The sequence below is a fragment of the Malania oleifera genome, chromosome 3, assembly GCF_029873635.1.
Source record: "Malania oleifera isolate guangnan ecotype guangnan chromosome 3, ASM2987363v1, whole genome shotgun sequence".
Classification (NCBI taxonomy): domain Eukaryota; kingdom Viridiplantae; phylum Streptophyta; class Magnoliopsida; order Santalales; family Ximeniaceae; genus Malania; species Malania oleifera.
This window is the reverse complement of record NC_080419.1, coordinates 71866116-71890720: the sequence shown is the minus strand read 5'-3', so window position 1 is coordinate 71890720 and position 24605 is coordinate 71866116. Positions and strand designations below refer to the sequence as shown.

General features: G+C 35.8%; 1 pseudogene; it reads left to right on the top strand.

Annotated features, from left to right (window-relative positions):
• Positions 1–21686, top strand: part of LOC131152120 (glycine--tRNA ligase, mitochondrial 1-like) — a 41162-nt pseudogene extending 19476 nt beyond the window's left edge.
• Positions 21687–24605: the final 2919 nt, after the last annotated feature.

The window sequence follows — 24605 nt, the reverse complement described above, 5'->3', positions numbered from 1 at the left end:
AATACCCTACAATTAAATTTAGAAACATATTAATCAATAGTTTTGTAATGCAACTATGCATAATTTAAAAGTTAAAATAATAAGAAATTGTATTTGATTTATACTTACCAGCAGCGTGCAAATCTTGGTGCAATTGAAAACTCCACCAGTTGTCAATAATTTTCCAATAGTCTTTGTAAAACCGGCAATTTTTTGAATGACCAACTTCGCCCTATCAATTGCCTTGTATATGAAGCCCATGGTTGGTTTTTCATCACCATCAACCAATTTCAGAACTTTCACCAAGGGTTCTTACACTTTAATTATATCAGAGGCCTTTTGCCAAAACTTTTTGTCTAAGATAATTTTCTTTGAATCATATGTTGGCCTGATTTTGCCATCCCAAATCTTGAAGTTTTCCAAGCATTAGATGTAAACATTTCCCTTAATGCTTGTTTATGTCTGGCAATAGTCTCCAAAGGAATGAAATTTGTGGCAAATCAAGTGATGGCAGGGCGAAGTAACTCTCTATTATTTGTGAATTTCTTTATGAAATTCACTGTCCATGTGTGATTGTAAATAAATGAGGTTATTGTTCTTGCATCTTCTAACACCTTCTTCACGTTACTTTTTTTACCAATATCTTCAAAAATAAGGTCTATGCAATGAGCTGCACATGCTGTCCAATAGAGATTTGGCCTCTTTTGCATTAATAATTTTTCTCCTGCCTTCATTGCAGCTTCATTATCAGTCATTACTTGGACAACATTTGCCTCTCCAATTTCTTCAACCACTTCGTCCATTAATCTGAAATGAAATTATAGATTCAATAATTACTACTATTTAATTAAAAACATGCAAGTTCATAATACTATTTGCATATACAATTAAAATTAGAAAATTACCTGAAATAATATTCAGCTGTTCTGCTTGGCACATCAGAGGCATCAACTGATTTATGAAACACGGTGCCTCTATCGCAATAAACTAAAAAGTTTATAATGTATTTTCTAGTTGGTCCTGACCAACAATCACACATAAGTGTTACACCTCTCTCCTTCCAAATTCCAACAAAAGAAGTTATATAATTTTTAATTTCTTGATACTCTTACTCCAAATAAATTTCAGATATCTCATAGAGTAATGGACCCTTCACCCCCTTTCCAACCTCTGCAGCAATATCAAACATAGGCTGCATAAATGAAGAGTCAACTACATTCGCTAGAATCCGATTATAAATTAGGAATTTTCCAACTGCTTTTCCTAATTTACTTGTTAAACCTTTCAGTAACTTAGTGTTGATTGGTTGTTTCGCACTCTTGCTTCTTTTCTAAAATAGGATCCATTGCCTTTAGTCTAACTTCATGGGCATCAGGATTGATCCATTGTCGTCCACTACCTCCAGCTTCTCGACCACTATAAGATCGAACTCCTGCTCTATTGAAACCACTGGTAGCACCACTGCCAGAGCCACCTCCCTTTCATAAATATTACCCCCCCTCCAGTTGTTCTTGCTCAAAATCTTTGTCTCTCTTCCCATTGTTATTGTGTTCGTATGCTTTCTTGTCGAGCAAATCTCATACTTTCTTCTTCCAAGTCTTCTTCATCTCTCAAATTCTCAAAATCTCCTCTAATTTGGGCTTCTGCTTCTTCTTGCCTTTTTTTGTTTTTCTCTTTTCTTCTCAGCATACTGTTGTAGATGTTTCATCATTTGTTCTCTTGTGTGGTCACATTTGAGCATCCAGCTACTTGACCCTTTTTATGTGCCAAGTGTTGTTTCAAGCGTGTAATGCCCCCTTTAATTATCTTCCCACATAACTTACACATAATGACATGTCTATTACTGTCCACCGCAGTACCAAAATGCCATCCAATATTCTCACTAGGTAAGTTCTCATTTCCTCTATCACGTGACATATTGATAGATTTAATTTGATGATCTCTATACAAAACATAGAGAAAATACAAAGTTACAACTTTTCTACAATGACAGGAATAATATAATTAGTAATTTAGTAAATATTAAATAATAAGTACTAAATAGTCCTAATTTTAAATACTTATTACGTAAAAATAAAATGTAATATTTGATTAAAAATAATAAGTAATGTTTATTATTTTTATATTTAAATAAACAAAATTATAAAATATTAGATATTTTATTTCAAAAAAAATATATTCCTTTATCTTTAAAAAGATATTTTTCATTATTTTTTATAACTTGATTTTATTTTCATTTATAACTATAAGAAATTAACATTGTAATTTTAAAGGTGAAAAAGACTTTGCTCCACTTTCATATACATCACAGCATCACTAATAGAGATCCATACATTACAAATTGACTATTTAGCTTTTTAAGCATTTTCTCAATATATGGATTAAAATAAAATTTTTCTACAAATTCCAGTAGTAATTAGTAAAAATCAGAATTATTAATGTATAACTATTAGGTTAAATTTTTTATATTAAGTTATCATTTTTTACTTTATTTTATAACTAAAAACAAAAAATAGATGTAAAGATTTATTTTACCTAATTTTAAATTTAAGGTCAAATTGATGTTTTAAAACTTAAAAAATATTAATAAACAGGAAATATGTCATGGAATTAGATTTTCATAATTACCTTTCAAAAACTATAAGACAATTAAAATATTTATAAATTAAGAAAATTTTATTTTACATAATTATTAATGATTTTTAATTTTTTACTCTATTAAATTACTCCTTTTTTTTTTTTTTAATTCAATTTAACAAACATAATTTACAACAAAATATAATTTTTTAAAAAAAAACATAATGATAAGACTTGGTGGCTAATAATGTGGGTGTTGAGTGTTGAGTGTTGAGTGTATCATACGCTGGGGAGTCGAGTGAGACCGAGAGAGGGGAGTGGACTCGGAGGAGCCTCGAAGGAGCGAAGGCTGTGAAGCACAAACGACAGCGATGACTCCAAGCTCCGAAGCTGAAATCGAGAGGCTGGTTGCTGGCGAGTGCGACAATTGGCGGAGGAAGGTGCCGACGGGCTATCGGCGACTCGCAGAGGTGGAGGAGCTACTGCAGACCTGTCGCCGGTGACTCGCCAAGTTGTTGCAACTGCAAGTCTGCAATTGCCGAGTCCTGGAAGGCTGCGAAGTGCGAAGATGAGTAGATCTGTTCGGTGTGCTTACTCTCATGCTTCAAAGAAGTGAAGCCTTCTTATTGCTTCAGCCAACAAATTTTCAGGGTAAGTTTTTTACTTTCCATTTTACACTTTGAATGTTAGACTTAGATTGAATGGCAGATGGGTGTGGGGAGAGGGGGAAAGCAGCGCTGCAGCCTGCAGAAGAAAGCCTTCAGGGAATCTGCAAGCTGTCGGCCATGCAACGGTCTGTAACGGACCGTTACGACGTGTAACGTTGGGGTATCGGCCGTTACGTGCCGTTACGTCTCCGTAACGGCCGTTACGGTTGTGAATTTTTTTCGAACCGCATTATTGGCCAGTATCGGTTTCGGAGCCTTCGATTTCCGTTATGTATCGGTCGTTACGCTACGTAACGGCCGTTATTTAAAACCATGGGTGCTGGAGCTAGGGTTGGGGGGGGGGGGTGGTAGTGGTGGTGGTGGAGGCGGCGGTGTAGAATATAATTATGGATATGATACAGGGACATCATTTGTAAGAGATATACATCCTTCTGATCCTTATGGACTACATGACATACCTGAAAATTATGACTTGGGTATTCCTCTAAGGAACCAATCTTCACAACCCAGGAGAAGGAGTGCTCGTGGTGACCCTAGTGATTCTACTGAAGATTCATATGGCGTGGTTCGTAGTTTTGGCGACTTTGGTTTAGAAGGTTTATCATCACAATCATATGGATCTCATCCAGCATATCCACATTATGCATCTCGTGACTCACATTTTTATCCTAGTGGATCAGGAATCTCAGAATCTAGTGAGTCTTCTTCTACACACTACCCAGAGTCAACCCCTACCCCAACTTATGGACATTATTCAGGAGGATTTTCACCATCAGTACATTTTCAAAAGCAACAACGAAATGACGCAAACTTGGGTTTATTCAACTATGTATTTCCACAAGGATGGGGAGATAATTTCCCATCCCAATCTCAAGATACAGATGCAAATTATGAAGACCCTCCACGTCATTCTTTTTGGTGGTGACATATGTTATGTTATAAATTTGTAATATTGTATTAATGTATTTTTAACTATTTATTGATATTGATATTAATCACTTTTCAAATTCATGTATGTGTAATGTGTATATTGAGTATTGAGTCTATTGATTTATTTTAAGTAATTTTTTGACTTTAATTAATTGATTCTTACATTTCTACATCTTTTTACTCATTAAAGTAATGTAAATTATAAAAAAAATATGCTTTTATTTGTAAACAGCGCACTAAAATTAATATAAAAATCATAATGCCTATTAAAAAGCATTTGTAGGTTGAATGAAAGCCTTCAAAATTCATTAAAAATCGTGTATTAATGGATTTCATGCTTATTTTTTGATTTTGGGATGGTTGTGCATGCGTGAAAAAAATTCACGACCGTTACACCCGCTTTCCGTTACATAACACCCGCGTCTCCTGCAGCCCGCGATACCCGCGACTGTTACGCAACGTTACCCGCGACCGCGATTTCGAACCATGCTTGGGAGACTCTCTGCCATTGTCATTAAAAGTCAAGGTAAGCTGCAGTTGCTTTTGATTTGTTTTCAGTGTTCACTTTTCATTTTTCAATTTTCAATTTTAATTTCCTGCTGCAGCTGCTGATTGTTCCTGTTCAATAAACAAAAACATGTCTGAAGGTGAATCAAAGGGGCAGAAAAAAGATTGTTTGGAAATACATAAAAGAAGTTGATGGAGAAAAATATTTTAGATACAAATTTTGTGGTCGGACTTGCATTGGACTATGTTTAGTGCATGATCTTTCTTGAAAAATTCCAAGAAGAGAAGTGTAAAAAAAATGATCTTCTTGAAGAGATTGGGATGGGTCCAAGAGGAGGGAGTCAAAGTGCTACTTCTACATCAGTTGGAGATCTTGGGCAATAGAATAGTGGGATTGGCCTTAATCCTAGGGCTAGAGGTCCAATGGATATTTTTTCATCTTCACTCACCAAACAAGCCACTCTAAACTCAAAATGGAAGAACGAAGAGAGAAATGAAGTGTGTATTCTGTGTTTAGCAATGCTCTACCATTTAGTTTGATGGATGGCGTATATTGGTGTGTTATGGTGGATGCTATTGCTTAGTATGGCCAGCTTTCAAGCCTCCTATGCAAGAGATGAGGATGCGGATCCTTAAAGATGAAGTGAAAGACATCGATGGCATGTTGAAAGAGCATATAAAAGCATGGAAGGAGTATGGATGTTCTATCATGGTTGATGGATGGATTGATGGGTGTTCAAGGGTCTTGGTTAATTTCCTTGTGAATACCTGCTGGGACATTGTTTTTGAAATCCATTGATGCTTCTGACTCTATAAAAAATGGTGATTTGATGTTTAAGTATATAGATGAGGTGGTTGAGGAAGTTGGTGAGGAAAATGTTGTGCAGGATAACTGATAATGCAAAGATTATGATAAATGGTGGAAAGAAGCTTATGGAAAAGAAGGAGAAGCTCTGTTGGACTTCATGTGCTGCACATTATTTCGATCTCATGTTGGAGGATATTGCAAAATTGAAGATCCTTGCAACCACAATCCTAAAGGCCTAGCAAGTTGTGATATTTATAATCATTCCTATGTACTTGCAATGATGAGGAAGCATTTCACCAACAACAAAGAACTCATCCGCCCGGCAGTGACGCGCTTTGCTACTGCATTTTTGACGCTTAAAAGCATTTACAAACAAAAGCGGGGCCTTTAATCTGTTCTCTTTGGAGATGTGGTGCACTTCCACACAAGAGAGTGTTGTCCCTCTTGTACGTGTTCTAAGGGAAGTTGATTTTGAGGAAAGATCAGTCATGGGGTTTCTCTATGAGTTGGTGGATTCGGTGAAGGAAAGAATTGCTCAAAATTTTTCTAGGAGTGCCAAGAAGTATGGACCCATTTGGAGAAAAATAGATGATAGATGAACTCCACAACTTCATCACTCTTTACATGCTGTGGGATATTATCTAAATCCCCAATTGCGTTATAAGGAAAACTTCTCTGATTGTGAAGTGAAGAAGATTATTTGAATGCATGGATAAAATGTTGAGATACGAGGAGAGGCTAGCAGCAGACATCCAATTGCATTTGTTTGATTATATTATGTTATATTATATAAATTATCATATTATAATAAATTGGAATAAGATTACTGTAAAACAAACGTTAAGAAGGGGAATCAATCATTCCAATTCTGATTCCTAGAGTTGATTCCCAATCACCAAACACCACGTTATTGTAGGAACCTTGAATACTCTTCCTCTGAGATGGTTATTGTATACTTTTCATCTGAACAAATGCCTGACGATGGATCACACTTTTGGGATTTGAAGCTGCCATCCCAAGTGTGCGCACAACCTCGATACAGCAGCAAATCAAAGTACACAGTGAACAAATGCTCTTGAGATTCCAAAAAATGAATTCCTTGACCAACTGAAATAACAAGTGAACTTCCTGATCAATCGAACCAAACACAAATGAGTCAACTGCTGATTCAACCAGAAACGAGTGAGCAACAACTGGACATAGCACTGCCACAACCCTGCAAAATCAATGTATAAATGCTGCCACTGCTCCAAGAGACTTATACAGAGTCTCAAGAAACCAACACACGACTTTAGCAGTTCCAAAAAGCCTCTATGCAGTAGAAAATCTGAAATACACAGCGAACAACATCCTCTTCGAACTCATGGACACCGTCCTAACACGCACAGACTTTGACAATTGAAACAAGCCACAAGCACACAACGAACAAAAAAGATAAAAAAAAAAAAAGAATCAAGAACACTGCAATACCAATGTTTCACGACTCAATAAACACTATAAGCATGGATCAACAGCTTCAGGCATTAGCAAGCAATCATTCCTGAAATGCTGTTAATCACCAACTAAACAAGGTGATATCTTTGGACAAAAATGATGACAAACAACTTGCTATTATGGTGTGTGGAAGGATTCAAGACATTTGGGAGGAAATTGGAGCAAAATGGCTGCCCAAAAATGTCTCATGGGCATGGTGGTGAGTGGAGGCTCCTTTGGCTGTGAAATTTTGAGGGCTGGCTGCTGGCAGATTGGCAGGTTCTTGGCTTCCTATGTGGTTAGTTTTGCAAGATATTAGTTATTTCTTGAGGGGTTGAAGAAGACAACAGTGTCCAGGATTCTTCTGATGAATGCAGCTTTTCGAGCAATTGCTGAACCTGCTTCTGGACTTTGGTGATGCTGATGACCCTTCCACAGCAGCAGGTTGTGTGATATTATGATGTTTAGGGTTTGATTTAGTGGCGGCGTGCAATTTGTGTTTAGGCCAGATCTTGCTTTGATACCATGTTGAATAATTGGGTAAAATGGATGACCTAACTTCAATGATAGGTCTATCCTCTATTTATAATATATGTCAAAGTACAATTCTAATGGCCATATTACCCTTACTAACTCTCACTTATCAACATAACTCAAACACAATAATAATAATAATGCTAATGACTAAATAACCATTAACATTAACATTAAAATTATATTGACAGATGTTTTTATCACAAATCTTGAAACAGTTAAATTTATGAACCTTCTTGATTGAATTTTCTATTTTAATTTATTGGATATTATTGTACGTTTATTTTGCATCTTGATTGATGCAGGTACTTGTGACCTGAAACAGCACAAGGCATATTTTTAAATTTCGGAGAACTGTATTACTATAATGGGAATAAGCTCCCTTTTGCTGTTGCACAAGTTGGTCGGGCATTTCGGAATGAGGTAGATACAAATTCTTTCAACTCTTTTGTTAATTTGTTTGCTTGCATGTTCATACTTAATTTCTTATTGTTTCTAATTAATTATGCAGAAAATATTATTTATTTAGTATTATAAAAGTCATTACATTTTAAGTATTTAACGTAGCAAGTACATTAAATATAATAACATTTCTAAAATTAATGACTGAACAAGGGTCTCCCTGTTGCTTCTTAACAGAAAATTTTTTGTTTTGTTTTTTTAATCTATGATATATATTAATTCACCCCAATGTTTTAAAAGGCTCAATGGAGGCTTGCTTCATGGCTTGGCATGCCTAAAATTCCTTTGAGGCTTATGTGTTTTGGGTGTGTGATTCTCAAGTTAGATTTGATTAGAAAATTTTTACTCCATTTTTTATAAAAAGAATGTCATAATATGAGTTGATTTCTAAAACTTGAACCTCAACCTTTCCAAAATAATTGAGAGCTGTCTTGAAAACAATATGAACATTGAAATGTTGTTTTTTTTTTTTTCCCCTTTTTTGATAAACAATGAAATTTATTAGAAGAGATAAGAATTTATAACAAAATAAAAAAAGTGGAAAAGAAATAATGAACTGAGAGCATAAGATATCCTTTCTTTAACACAAAAAAAAATAAAAATTACACAAGTAGATCATCATATCTGAAAACCAAGTCAATGAAGCAGATCCTACCAATCCTGCTGCAAGTCTCCCATAGAAGCATGATGAAAACAGCCATTAGCAGACACCCACAAAGGCACAAAATAAACTGCTTTACTCCAAACCAAATTATTAGCTGTGGCCATCCCTTTGAAAATTCATGCGTTTCTCTCCAACCAAACACGCCAAATAACAACCATAATAGTGCATCTCTGCAAGGCTTTCCTATCCTTTCCTTTGCTGAAACCTCCAAAAGTGATAAGAGAAAAATGCCTTCAAAGTGGAGGGACAAATTCAGTCCACCAAATATACAAAATATTTTATTCCATACACCCAAGGGGCAATGAAGAAAAAAATGTGAGCAAGTCTCTCCATTACTCCAACAAAGGACACAGACATCCTGTGATAGGGCCTTATTAGGCCTTCTCTTCTGAAGCACATCATTAGTATTAACTCTATCAAATACTGCAGTCCAAATAAGTGCTTTTATTTTTGAGGGAGCTTTAGCTTTCCAAATCAAGGAGTACAAACCAAAAAGATAGTCATTAGGCTTGTGAGTCAAATAAGAGAAAAAAGATTTAAAAGAGAAATCTCTTGAAGTGTCCTAGCTCCAAACCCTTTTATCATTCCCCAAATTAACATGAATAGAATCAAGCAAACTAGTTAAAAGTGCCAACTCATCAATCTCTCTATTATTGAGATTTCTCCCAGAATGGAAATTCCAAGAGAGACTATCCCCTTGCAGAAGAAAAAAATCAGAATAGGGGTATCATGAAGAATAGAGACTCAATAAAGATAGGAAAAAGCAATAGCCAACGGCATCTCCCAAATCCAAAGGTCCTCTTGGAAACGAATTTGCTCCCCGTTACCCATCATGTAGTGGATTTTAAGAAATAAATAACCTGACATATAAACTTCTAAGGACTCGCTTGAGTAATATTAACCCCAAGTTTAGAATCCCACCCATTTTGTAATAGACCATATTTTACTATGAATTACCTTATGCCAACGAATATTAGATTCTAAAGGAAAGCGCCATAACCATTTCCCCACCAAGTAAATGTTTTTGGACACCAAATTACCAAGAGCCAGGCCTCCCTCTCTTTTAGACCTGCACAGTCTCCCAACCTACAAGGTGATCTCGTTGACTCTCTCTCCCACTCTACCACAAGAAATTCCTCACTAATTTCTCAAGCCTGCATGCCACTCAGGAATTATAAAAAGAGGAAGATATGCAATAAAGTGGTAGAAAGAATGCATGGATAAGAGTAATCTGGCCCCCTAAGGTGAAAATTTCTCCTTTCCACCCATCTAGTTTCCTAGCCACTTTCTCAAAAACAATCCCCGAAAGAATCCGCATTAGGATTACCACCTAAGGGAACACCTAGATATATAATTAGCCAATCCAGACTGCACAGCCCACCAGCCTAATAAAAGGGTAAACATTAATGCAAGGCCCACCATAGCACTCTTGGAAAAGCTAATCTTCAAACCAAAAGCTTTCTCAAAGACCTAAAGGATTGTTAGCAAATTAGGAAAACAACCCATTTAATCTGTGAGGAAGAGAATAGTATCATCTACAAATTGGAGACGTGAAATGACACATTCCTCATTTCCTACCTTAATCCCCTCCACTGGCCCTCTATCAACTCCTTGCTCAATCATTCTGCTCAAACCATCAACCGCAATAGTAAAGAGAAAAGGCGAGAGGGGATCCCCTTGTCTAAGACTCCTGGATGCATGAAACCAAGGTCTGGCCTCACCCATAACTAAAACAGAGAAAACAACAAAAGAGAAGTGTCTTCTGATCCATTTTCTCCACATTAGACCAAAACCTTTTCTATGCATAGACTTGTCTAAGAAACTCTAGTTCACCCTATCATAGGCTTTTTCAAAGTCCAGTTTCAGAACTAGATTCCTCTTTTTCCTACAGACAGCATCTTCAACCATTTCATTAGCTATAAAAGCAGCATCAAGGATCTGTTTATCATCTATAAAAGTGCTCTGGCTAAGAAGAGTGGAATCTCTTAGATAACACCTTTGTCAAAATCTTATATACACTTGTGATTAAGCTAACTGGTCTAGAATCTCTGACTTTAACTGTATTTTAGGCACTAGGGTAAGGTAAAATTGATAACAAAACGACAACAAAACAAAGCCTTAACTCCCACTAGTTGGGGTCGGCTATATGAATCCTTTTTCGTCAATTTATGCGATCATGGACAATTTCTTTTGACAGATTTAGGGATATTAAATCTTTACTCACTATCTCCTCTCAAGTTATTTTAGGTCTACCCCTACCCCTTCTACTGCCCCTTATAGAAACTAACTCACTCTTCCTCACTGGTGCACTATGTGAGCTATGTTGCAAGTGTTCATACCATTTGAGTCATCCCTCCCTTATCTTATCTTTTATAGGAGCTACACCTAACTTAGCGTGAATATGTTCATTCTTTAATTTATCTTTCAATGTTATACCACTCATTCATTTAAGTATTCTTATCTCGGTAACTTTTATTTTTTGGATATTATGTTTCTTCGTCGCCCAACATTCCGATTCATATAACATAGCTGGTCTTATAGCTATCTTATAAAACTTCTCTTTTAATTTTAAGGATATTCTACAATCATATAGCACACTTGAAGCACTTAACCATTTTATCCAACCTGCTTTAATTCTATGCATTACATCATCTTCAATTTCTCTTTCAGCTTGCAAAATAGATCCAAGGTATCGGAATCTACGAGTGCTATTTATTTCTTCATCATTTGGTTTGACTTTGTCTCCAATATTACTCCTATCATTACTAAAATTACATTTCATATTATTTCTACTTATCCTAAAGCCTCTAGATTTCAAAGCTTCTCTCCATAATTCTAACTCAGCCTCTACTCCATCCCTAGTTTCATCAATTAATATAATATCATCTGCAAACAACATACGCCATGGGACCTCCTTTTGAAGACTCTTAGTCAGTTGGTCCATCATTAAAGCAAAATGATGAGGACTCAAAGTAGATTTTTGATGTACACCTATGGTGATTGGAAATTCTTTAGTTTCTCTATCTATAGTTCTTACACTAGTCATTACTCCATTGTACATATTCTTAATGATGTCAGTATACCTACTACATACACATTTTTTTTTTTCTAAAACCCACCATAGAACTTCCCTAGGTATCCCTATCATATGCTTTCTCAAGGTCAATAAATATCATATGCAAATTCTTCTTCTCTTCCCTAAACTTTTCCATTAATCTTCTTAAAAGATATATAGCTTCTGTGGTAGATCTCCTAGGCATAAAACTAAATTGATTTTCTGAGACCTTCGTTTCTAATCTTAATCTTTGTTCAACTACCCTTTCCCATAGTTTCATTGTATGACTCATAAGTTTAATTCAACGATAGTTATTACAATTTTGAATATCTACTTTATTTTTGTATATGGGTATTAAAGTGCTTTTTCCTTAATTTATTTAGCATTTTCTTAGTTTTTATAATTGTATTAAATAAATTAGTTAACCATATAATTCCGTTATCACTTAAGCATTTCCAAACTTCAATTGGGAGGTTTCCCATTTTTCATCTTTTTTAGTGCAAATTTAACTTCGTTAACTCTAATTTTGCGAATAAATCTCATATTTTTAGTCTTTTCCTCATTTGAAAATTTTAAGCTTAAGCCTTCTATTTGATTTTCATTAAACAACTTACTAAGTAACTTCGTCATCTTTCATTAATTTCTTCATCCTTAACTAAGACAATATCATCCTCACTTTTTATACATTTTACATTTCCTAAGTCTTTACTCTTCCTTTCTCTAGCTTTAGTAAATTTAAATATATCTCTTTCCCCTTCTTTTGTATCTAATCTGTCATACAAACTATTAAATGATCTGTATTTAACTTCACTAACGGTCTTTTTTCCATCTTTTCTCACCTCCTTATACTTTTCAAAGTTATCACTGTGTCTACATTTTTGCCATGTTTTATACCACATCTTTATCCCACCACCAACTTTCTTTACTATTCAAGAATCTTCCCCTTGATTCATCTTAAATTTTTTTTGCTATCTTTTTAATTGAGCTAACTAATTTACTCCAAAGAGTATTTGTATCTATCCCATCCTCTATAGTCCAATCCCCATCTTTGATCATTTTATCTTTAAATTTTATTATATTTTCTCCTTTTAGGTTGCGCCACCTAGTTCTCTTACACTGGTTTATTTTATCATTTTCTTCCATTTTTTAATACATACATCTAACACTAAGACTTTATGTTGTGTGGTTAGACTTTCACTTGGAATAACTTTACAATCCTTGCATGATAAACGATCTACCCTCCTAGTTAAAAAAAAATCTATTTGTTTTCTTTTTTGTCCACTTTTAAAGGTTATTAAGTGTTCTTCTCTCTTCTTAAATCTAGTATTCATTATACTAAAATCATATGACATAGCGAAGTCTAAAAGATCATCTCCTCAGGCTTATTTTTGTCTCCATATCCATATCCTCTATGTATCCTCTAATAATTTTTATTATCCCTTCCAACGTGTCCATTCAGATCTCCTCCTATAAATATTTTCTCACTCCTTAGTATGTCTTGTATAATACTATCCATATTTTCTCAAAATTGTCTCTTAAGATTTTTTGCTAAGCCGACTTGAGGAGTATAAGCACTAATGATATTTATTATCTCTTGTCCTAATACCATCTTGATTTTTATAATTCTATCGCCTACTCTATTTACATCAACAACGCTATCTTTTAAGTTTTTGTCTATAATAATTCTTACTTCATTCTTATGTTTTTCTTTTCTAGTGTACCATAGTTTGAATCCTGATTTATCAAGTTCTCTAGCTTTCTCCCCCCACCCACTTAGTTTTTTGAAGGCATATTATATTAATTCTTCTTCTGATCATTGTGTCGACAATTTCTATGCTTTTATTCGCAAGTGTCCCTATATTCCAAGTTGCTAATTTAATCCTAGTTTCCTGAACTAACGTCTTTACCTGCCCATGTTCAGAATGATGTAGGAACCCTCGCATATTTGACACCTTACCTGGGCGCCAACACGGTGCGTCGCTTCGGGGCGACGACCTAATCCACCCTCACCCACTTTTGGTTACACCCTCATAGGGGACGCCCTAACAAATATTCGGTAAGGATTCATATCATAGTGATCTGACAAATTTTACGCTGGCTGTCAGCTACCTAACGCAATCTCCTCCTTATAATTTGGTAAGGTAGAATTGATGCTCCTTATAATTACCCCGTTATCAAAAAATTCAAGAAAAACTTTGAGCAGGTCTCCCTTCAAGATATCTCAACAATCCTGAAGAAAGCCATAATAAACCATCCAGTTTGGTGGCTTCTCTCTATTCATTTCAAAAACCAAAATTTTAATCTCTTCTTCCTGTGGTTTCTCTAGCCAGGTTGCTTTATATATAGGATGCCAGTCCAACCCCTCGACCATAACTCTCCCTTTATCCTCCTCTGAAAAGAGATTCCTAGAAAAACAGTAATCAGACCCACAGTATGATTCAGATCCCTAATAACCTCTTCTCTATCATCCTCAAGCCCTTTAATAAAATTCTTTCTTCTCTTGCCATTAGCCTCCCTATGGAACAGTCTAGAATTGAAATCCCTGCTCCTGACCAAATTCATCCTAGATTTTTTCCTCCAGCTCATCTATTCCCTGAAAACAACCTGCTCAAACTCATTGGACAACTGGATATGTCTTCCAGCAATGTCTTCTGAAATGAGACCCTACTCAGCCAGTCTATCAATTGCCCCCAATTCCTCGAGAATATTCTTTTTCCTAAATCTAACATCATCGAAGGTCTCAACATTCCAAATTTTCAGTTTCTCTTTCAAATACTTCAGTTGTTTCATAAAGCAATATCCTTTCCATCCTTCCACAGTGTACTGCCCCACCTACTCCTAATCAAACTCCGAAAATCAGTATGAGTAAGCCACATGTTTCAAATCTAAACGCAGTTAGGCCTCATTTAACAGGATTATATTCAAGAATCAAGGGACAATGGTAAAAAAGAACCCTAGGGAGGGAGTACTTCTTGAGTAAGAGTAGGAAAAGCATCTTCCCAATCTGTAGTAAACAGGAACTTATCAATCCTAGTAGCTATAGATCTAGAGCCATCGGCGAATCAAGTAAAAAGAGCATTTGAAAGAGCAATCCCTTAATTCAAAATTCCTAATAAATATATCAAAACCCCTCCTGCTCGAATGACATTAAAATATCCTGCCAAACAACAATTAGGGGAACACATGCTATGGACCACAGCTAACTCTTCCAAAAAAATACTTCTCATCTGAGGATCATTGGGACTATAAATTGAGGTAAATGATCATTGGCCCCTTACTTATGACTTCTAAGTGAACAGACAATAGGAAAAAAACCAGTGAGAACATCCAATTTGCTAGCAGGTCTGGTATACCAAATAATAACTATGCCCTCTGAGGAGCCAGTAGACGTGAACCACACCCAGTCTCTAAATTTAAAATCCCAGATACTACTAAATTTAAAATCCCAATTTATCTTAAAAGGTCCTGTGGGTTCCGGCATCCCTTTCACCTCCCCTCCTACAGGATCTAAATCTCTTTGACAAGAAAGATAATTTGTTTCAATTAGATCAGTCCAGGCATAGATAGGATGCCTTTGCCAGAAATAAATGACTCATTATGAGCATGAAAACTCACAAAACCCAGAATGAAGATTGAGAGGAGGAGAAGAACACGAAGATTTCCTCCAGAGATTATCAGCAACCAAAGCTTTCTCAGCAAAAAGATTTTTTGAACCTATGGAAAAACTCGAAAGAAAGTTACCAAATTGATCAGAATAAGATGACTTGACATGAGTCACTGCCACCTTCGATTGTTTGTGTAGAGTTAGCAGTTTGACACTTGCTCAAATAGTTCTTTGAATTTTCAGCATGCACTGAATTAACTGTATCTTTCAGAGAATAACACTCATCTTTCCAGCCGGGGAATTTGTTGGAGCTGAGACGTAGGAATGCCCACGTCTTCATTTTCCCAAATCTGTTCCAGTAGCAGATTATTGTTGTCTCCATACTAGTCTTCCATTTTGTTATCCTAGCCAGATTTATGATCCATTTGTTGGTTATCCAACAACACCCTGTGGCTGCTTCCTTGCTTATAAGAATCTATATTTTTCATATCCAAAGCCCTACTCGAGTTCTCGCTGTTTATTACTTCAGTTTCCATAATATTTTTTGCATATCCAGCCTGCCTTGTATATTTTTCACATGACAATTTCTCTGAAAATTCTGCTGTATCCACGATACACTACTGGCAGATCTGATTAGGTGCATGAAATGCGACACCTTTCCTGGACTTCTGCATTTGCAGAACCTGTGGATCTTCTACAATTGGTGAAAGTTGATTGTTATCCTTGTTCAAAATCAAATACTGCTCCAACTTCGCTTCTGTTACTGCCCTCGAAAACCCTTTATTGTTCACATCCAGGCCCCCATCGTAATAAGAATTCCCTTCAGGCTCAAGTTTTAAAAAAATGTGGGCATTTCTTTCCCTATTCAAGCTAGACCAGCCCATTTGCCCTACCTTGGGCCTAATGAGTAAACTGGTTTCCAACATTTGTCCCCTGGCTGAAACCGTGTGGTGTAAAAATTATTCTCCATATCAATGAGTTTCAGCCCATTTTTAAGAGAGAATAAAATTTAGAATTTGAACCAGATTTAGTTCTGATAGAAGTTTGAGAATCAGTCCCTCCCAGATTTCCTCTTTCCATTTTTGGCGATTTGCCGTTTTGAGTTTTCTGGCTAGTTTTATCGAAAATTTTCCAGCTTTGATCCCCATAACCTTCATACTTTACCATCTTTGCAAAGCTGCAGTCACTTGTGAACCCCATTAAACTCAGGGTTACTATACTTTTTCACTGTGTCTCTTGATCTGCAGTTCTTTCAAGAGAGACCTAGATTCTGCTGTGACTGTTTATCTATTTTTCCTTCGCCTTATAACAAAGATTTGCAAGAAGACCACCAACTGCAATCCTCCTTAGCCTCTTGAGTTCTCAGGGAGAATCTACCCTGGAATAAAAAAATTTCGCCATGACAATCAAGCGTTCAAATTCATTTGATATCGGGAGCATACTTAGTGATCCTCCTAGCTTTCTCATTGTTTTTACCTGAGGATGATGAGAATTTTGTGATCAGAATTTGCTGAATTGGTGGAGCTCACTTGATTTCATCTGCCAACAATGTGCATCAAAATACTCTAGCTCCAGATCTTTCCCCAATAGTGAGCGCATGCAAATTGGTGACCCATTCAAAGGAGAACACTTTCCTATCAATAATGATAGAAATACCATAACAGAAGATCGCTTATGGTCAAAGGAAAATCAAAAGAAACTGTCAGAGGTTCTATCGAAATGGCTTGAGTGTATTCTGGAAACCAGCGAAGAGTTACTCAAAAGCTTTCCCAAAAGCGAGGGGAAAAAAAAAAAACAAGCATACTGGTGTAAGTTAACTAGGCTCTGATAGCCAAGGAGGATTTGCCAGATGATGTTCTGGAAGTGAAAAGAAGCTATAGCGGTAGGAGTCAAAAGAGAAACAACGAGGCCAGAAGCACAGAAAGGGAAGGTCAAAGTCTCGTCCAGATAGGGCTTCTTTGGTAGCAAGCTGCCACGATGGAGACAACACAGAGAATCGTCAACGAGGAGAATCATTTTCTCGAGAGGTCTAGTCACAAGGAGAACCATCAATGCAATAGGTACCTACCAGAAGAAACTAAGGGTCATGAGCCTGAGAAACTTCACAAAGAAAGAGATTGTCAGGACAAAAAGGAGCTTCAAACCCTAGCATAGAGCTTCAAGCAGCACAAAAGATCGATGGTGCTTTGAAACCCTAGCAGGAGCCATTTCCCACAGAGTCTGTTCTTCCATTTTGCTCCAAGAGGTTCAATTTAGTAAGACTGTCGTGCTCAAAGCTCTTGCACAACCACCATTGATTTAAGTGTCAAAGAGGTTCCCAAAGGCGACGCAGGACTCCTAAGGTATTTTTCAGTTGTATGTTTATAACTAATTCTTGTCATGATTTACGTAATGAATTCAAGTTAAATTTATTATGAATTGCTGGCAATAGTTTGCACATTATATTTATTTATTTTTACATTATATCTGTGAGTCGCTTAAATTTTCTTCTATTTTAAAAATATATGAAATGTATTTACATATTTTTATCTAAAAATAAAATTCTCAAAAGGCTTATGCCCCTATGCCTTAAGGCTTACACCTTGCCTCTTAGGGTTGGAACACCTCACATTAAGCCTTTGCCTTTTAAAAAACATTGCTTTGCGTATGCATGACTGCTAGAAAGGTGCAATGTAATTTGACCATGGGGAAAAACTAAAACTAAGGATAAGTTACTTTCGAAGCATTGGTGGGAAAAAACTAAAACTAAGGATAAGTGATTTTTGAAGCGTTGATCTTTGGTTCTGATTCTATTGTGTGCTATAATTGACTCATTGAAGCTACCCTAGGCATTTGTGAGCCATTTAATCAATGTGTAATTGACTAGCTCCGTAGGGTCAAAAATAGCATTACTGTATGTCACAAATATTTTAATTTGATGCATTTATTATAATTTTTGGGAATACAATACTATGATGCTACCCATAACAAGTGTCCTACTCTTTCTGCCTGTAGTACCCCTAAACTGATAATGATAATAATAATTTTATATATGTAGTAATAATAATAAAACAAGGGACATTATCGTGTATATGTTTTGGGATAATCTTGAATTGCAGGCGTGTATGTTGCATGTTTCCTAATGTACATATCTATTATTTTGGAGATTACAGTCTTCAAAATCCTGTAACCTAACTTGAAACGCTTTGTTGAGGTCACCATGGGGCCTTTGTGATTTGTTATTTCCTCATGTCATAATTGACTTCTAAATGGGGAAACTAATACCTTTTTATTCCTTGGGATAGTTTACAATCACGCCTTTTGTAATCCAAAGAATGGAACTTGACTCTGAGATAGTGACATTGTTAATTTTTTTTTTAGATATTCCCTCACCATGGCATTTTGAGAGAACGTGAGTTCACAATGGCAGAGATTGAGCACTTTGTTGATCCTGAAGACAAATCTCATCCAAAATTTTCGGTAGTCACGAACTTGGAATTCCTGATTCTCTCTGGACATGAGCAAAAGTCTGGACATCCTGCAAGAGACTCCCACTTAGCAAAGCAGTTGCAATGGTTAGTTCTGTTGTATCATAATCATAATTATGTGGACTGAAATGCACGCATACACACACGTGGAGAGAGAGAGAGATGGCTCAAATGATTTATCATCCACACATGCATATCCTTGACCATTGAACTAATTTGACTGTGTTGGCCAGGGAATAATAGACGATGAAATGCTTGGTATTTCATTGGAAGGGTATATCTCTTCCTTACGCACCTGGGTATAAAAGAAGTGAGGTTACGTTTCCGGCAACGTCTTGTTGAGGAGTTGGCACACTATGCAGCTGACTGCTGGGATGCGGAGATTGAGTGTTCATATGGTTGGATCAAGTGTATTAGTATTACAAATAGATCTACATATGACTTGTGGGTTCACAGTCACATGGTGCGTATGTAGTTGAGGTGTAACTTCTGAAATTACCTCCATGTATGCTTATGTCAATATGTAGTTTAGGTTTAATTGTCATTCTCACATTAATGCTGTACAAGGAGAAAGCAATCTTCTGATTGTTGTATGTAAATGTCATGTTTGGCCTTGTATATTGTGTGTGTATTCATTATATTCAATGGATTGTAATGGATTCTAGCTTATATATGAACCAATTGAATTTGATGTTGTTAGCATGAATTACTTGCTAATCTGGCTGAAGATTAGGATTCAATTTACAGGTTTAGTACTAATGTATATGTAAATTTTTTTTCGTTGCAATAGGCGAAAGGCAGGGGGGCTAAAGTTGTGGCACAGAAAAAAATGTCAGAATCCAAAGAAATTAAGGTAAAATATTACATGCAGTGCTTAATTGTCAACTGTCTCAGTTGCTGTATTAGAGCAATTTTATACATACTTTATTATTCTCAGTTTTTTACTCACTGATGTGACATTATCTTGGGCTGACAATTCACTAATAAAATGTTTTTCTTTTTAAAAAGGAAGATTCCTTATAAGTGATGTGAGAACACTTCTACGATCATTACATTATTTTTATGTGTGCGTATATTGTTCAAATCTTTATGTGATTGTATGATTTAAGAAATTTTGTATTGGTGTTGAATTGATTTTAGGAACTAGTCATAACTCCAAGAAAGAAGGAGCTGGGCCGTGTGTTCAAGGGGAACCACCCGCTGGTCATCAATGCTTTGGAGGTAATATAATTAGGTAGGGCTCTGTAGAGCTATGAGTTGATCTCAAAAAGTCAATATAATTTTTTTGTTAATATTGAGAGGTATTACTGGCATTCAAAAATTTTTGCTGGCATTCTTAGTTTAAAATATTGAATGACAGGCTCCTTGATTTTCCTTACAAGAGACGAGACATATTTGTCATTCCAAGGCATGAGAAAAAATGTTGGTTTTCCCATGGTTTTTATTTTCCCCCTCTTCTTTGTGGTGTGCTAATAATGCCACCATTTATTAATCTGTGATTAAATATTTAATATTCATTTAACTTTTGGGTAAAAGACGCTGACCTCCCCTCAAGTTTCAAAAATTTCAAGGACCTCTATGAGATTTCAAAATTTCATAGAGATCTTTCGAGGTTTGTCAAAAAGATACAAACCTCCTCATATGTTTGGCAAAAAAGACAGTTTTTTAGGGGTATAAGTGTCCTAAAAGTCAAATTCCAGGGGAGGTCTGACATTTTTAAAAGCTCAAGGGTGGTTCCTCGTCATTTTTGTCAAATCTCAAAGGAGAATAGTGTCTTTTTTCCAAGACTTTTTTGTGGTTATTTTAGTTGTATTTCTTCTAAACTAAGATATTAGTATAACATCATGCACATTTACATAGGCGATGGGTGAAAAAGAATGCTTGGAGATTAAAGCTGCTCTGGACTCCAAAGGAGAGGTGGAAGTTGATGTTAATAAGCTTGGGAAATGTGTGGTAGTCAAGAACGTGGTGACCATGTCAGAGAATAACAGAATTGTTTCCGAAAGAGAATTCACACCATCCGTCATTGGCCTGTCCTTTGGTATAGGGCGGATAATGTATTGCTTCTTTGATCATACTTTCCATTTGAGACCAAGCAAAGATGGCAATCGATCCTTGAGCTTGTTCTGTTTTCCTTGCACCGTGGCACCAATCAAATGCACTGTTCTCCCTCCCATTCACAGGAATCCAGAGTTTTCGGGCATTGCAGGGCAAATATCCAGATTGCTGATTGCTGCTGAGATCCCTCACAAAATTGACCTGACAGGTAATTGATTTGTAATTCATTCATAACTTGCTAAATGAATTTGTTAATTAATAAATTTTAAGATTGTTTGTCTGTACATATTTAATTAATTACTGTAATTGCTCCCAAACCAAGTAGCTAGCTAGGATGGATTTTCATGTAAAACCTTGGCTTATTTGATGCATGCAACTTTCTTTTCCTAGTTACGTGTTAAGATCTTACAAGCACTCTTTTAGACAGACTTTTCTGGCAGCTTTAGGTCCAATATTTCTTGTCTTGCTAGTGCAGATGTAGGATCAATCATTAATTAATCTACTGATGATTAACTAATTTATAATTAATTGTGCCCCAAGCTCTTTATTAATTGATTTTGATGTGTTATTACACAGCTGCATCAATTGGGAAGCGGTATGTTAAAGCAGATGAACTTGGCATTCCTTTTGTCATCACCATTGATTCAGCATCATCAGTCACGATTCGTGAGAGGGATACCAGAGATCAAGTCCGTGTAAACTTGGAAGAAGTCGTACCCACCGTGAGAAGCATGATGGAAGGACAACGCAGCTGGGCTGCAATTTGGGAGAGATTCAAATTCTAAGCTATGACAATAATTCATTTGTTTATTTACCCATTAAATTAACTGAGGTGGCTATTTCAAAATTATGCAAATATTAAGGAGTTAGTTATATAAAAGAACAAATTTTTGAAGTCCATTTTTTTATTGTATAGAATTACAAAATTGCCAATTTGTCAGCAGTTAAAACTTTTTGTACAGGAAACCACCTACTTCTTTCTTTCAAAGTAGCATAAACAAATTAATGCTATGTTTGTTATGCGGGAATGGAATGGAATGGAATGTGTATTCCAACATTTTTATTCCGTTCCCTTGTTTGGAAAGGCTTATAGAAGTAAGAATGTGCATCCCCTGGAATTCCCATTCCAACTTGAAGTGGAAATAAGGATTCCTTTCAAATGTGGGAGGATTGACCATTCACCCCAAAGTGGGAATCAATCCCAAACTGTCACAACTCTCCCCCTTATCAACTCGCTTGACTCTCCTTGACTTCCCGGCTGGTCTCCTCAACTCTCGCCTTTCTCCTGCTGTAAATCAATGGAGTCTTTCACAAATAGAAACAGCAATTGAGGAAGGAACAAGAGGAACATCAAATCAGAGCCAGCCATTGGATCTAGTGGTGCTCTCCAAAATCAAAGCTAGGGTAAGTGTCTTTTTCTTTGATCTTGGTTTGTAGATATCAAAATATTCAGTTTGAATCTCGATCTATGTCAACCACTAAAGTCTAGCCATGGTAGTGATGTTTGATTTTGGACTTTTGTATTGTTTGTCATTCGAATAGTTTGTAGCATTCCTGCAACTGGATCCTACACCAATTCAGTGTTTTGAGAGTTCTGTAATATTATGTCATTAGCCAATATGTTTTTTCTTGAATAGTTTTCATATCTAGTTTTCTATTTATTTTTTCCCTTTTAATTTCATTTGGCTCTGCTGATCTGCCTAAGTCAAGGAAGGGGACAGTAAATTTTCATAGAATAATTTTCATTGTGATTCTGGGAAATTGGTTTGTGATTTGTAAAGCTGTGATTCTGCAAAGGAGCTCGCTATACAAGGCATGTTCTATTTCCAGATGATGAAAGAACGGGGGGAAACAATGGCAAATGGAATTGTTAACAGATTATTGCCATTTTGTTGGATTTGTTTTTTTAAAGAATCACCGCTTTTGTATGGTTAAATAAAAACATATTGCACGCGTATTATTTGGTGTGTTTATGTCTAATTTATCCAAAATTAAGTATATGCAGCATTCCTCTCCTGTATCTCTCCAGCTAAACAGAAAATATACTGCTGCATCACATGACAACCTCTCTAGCTTTCAGCTGACAGTACTCATGTTAACCAGACACAAGTAGTACTCCCACGTAGATGTATATAATCTCCTCACCCCTTGTTTCATTAAGAATCCTAGAATGACAAAAATAACATTATTTTTTTACCTATAAGCAAAACAAACATCAATTGATCTTTTGTAAGCAAAACCAAACCCCACAACTGGTACAAGGTAATCCAATCCCAGGATATTGATTTTTTCTTCTTTTTCTTTTTACCTGTAAGATGGCTCGGAGAACCTGGATGAGGGAATCCTGCTCATACACATGTAGACATCAAACTGGATCTTCTTCTGTAGATCACAACAAATCTTGAGTATATGTTTGAATAAAAATAATTAACAAATTCAGCATCTGAGCAGCAGGGTATTACACGTAGCTAGTAATAAATGTTTAGTGGCATTCTCGCATCCCTTTGGGTGTACTGCAGTCCAACCTGACGAGAGATTGGAGAGCAGTGCTCTTGTGATTGATACTTGTTCTGTTCTTCTTGTTGTTTTGTGCAAGAAAGCCTCTTTCTGTGTTTCCCGAGGAATTGTAGTTTAGCTGAAGATACAAAGCACTGACGAAGGACTTAATTTATAAAAAGAATGTGGTTCCTTGCATATTCTTGAGACTAGGAAAGAGATCCGCATATGCAAACCTACACAAAGCAATAAATATCTATCAGTAACTTTCTTTGTAATCCGTATAAAAAATAATGGTAATATTCCTTAACCCCTTTTTATCTTTACATTTGTGCTAATCTTTTATTTAGACGTCCATTTTTTGAGTATTAAGATAATCTAAGCAAAGACCAAAGTTCATCTTGAGAAACATAATGGATCTATGTTGAGTTTGATATAAGGAATGTACAGTTGGGATTAACCAACCTCGTAAACTGCAATATTGCTGAGAACTGTTGATTTACCTCCCTGCAGGGTCTTGGGGTGGAACTATGAGGCGTGGGATTAGTCTCTATTGCGATGCATCCCAGGCTAATATGGTAGATGCCAGCTGAGGACACCCGGCGTAACCAAAAAAAAAAAAATATTGCAGAAAACTGCTGCCAACTAAGTTAAAATAATGTCAAACTTTTTTTATTATTCTTTTATGAAGCCTTTAATATTAAGAGATATAAGCAGTGAAGTTCAAGAAAGGCAGAAAAAAAAACTCATCTATAAATTCTATGTTTACTAGGGTCATGCCCAGCTTAATTGTTGAATGTTAATTTTTGATTTGAAAATTTATAGGAGCGGAAAAGATTTGTTGGGTTTCAATCTTTCATTTTTTTTTTTTTTTTTTGGAGTTATAATGAACTTTTAGATTACGAACTATCAGTTCTTAGTGGTAACATGATATAGTTTATGGAGTCACTACAATTGGATCTCCATATAATTTTACTTTAAATTTTAGTGACATTGTATATTATATTAAATTTTAATGATGCATCCATTACATTAAATGCTTCTTAAATGTATTCAAAGACACTCGTGGTCTCGATAAAAACAAAAGGTTCTTGAATCTTGATTGGTTTATGTAACATTCATGTAATGTTATATATATATGGATAGTGCTTTACTTATGTTTACTAATGAAATTAAGCTTCAGTGTATTTTTTTTAAAGAACCATAAGAATACAGGACAATTTAAGGACAGGCATTATCCACACTATCATTCACTTTCTTTAATTTTTGGGAAAGATTGTGCAAATGGAAAGGATACTGAAACTCCTGTTGATGTTTTGAAAG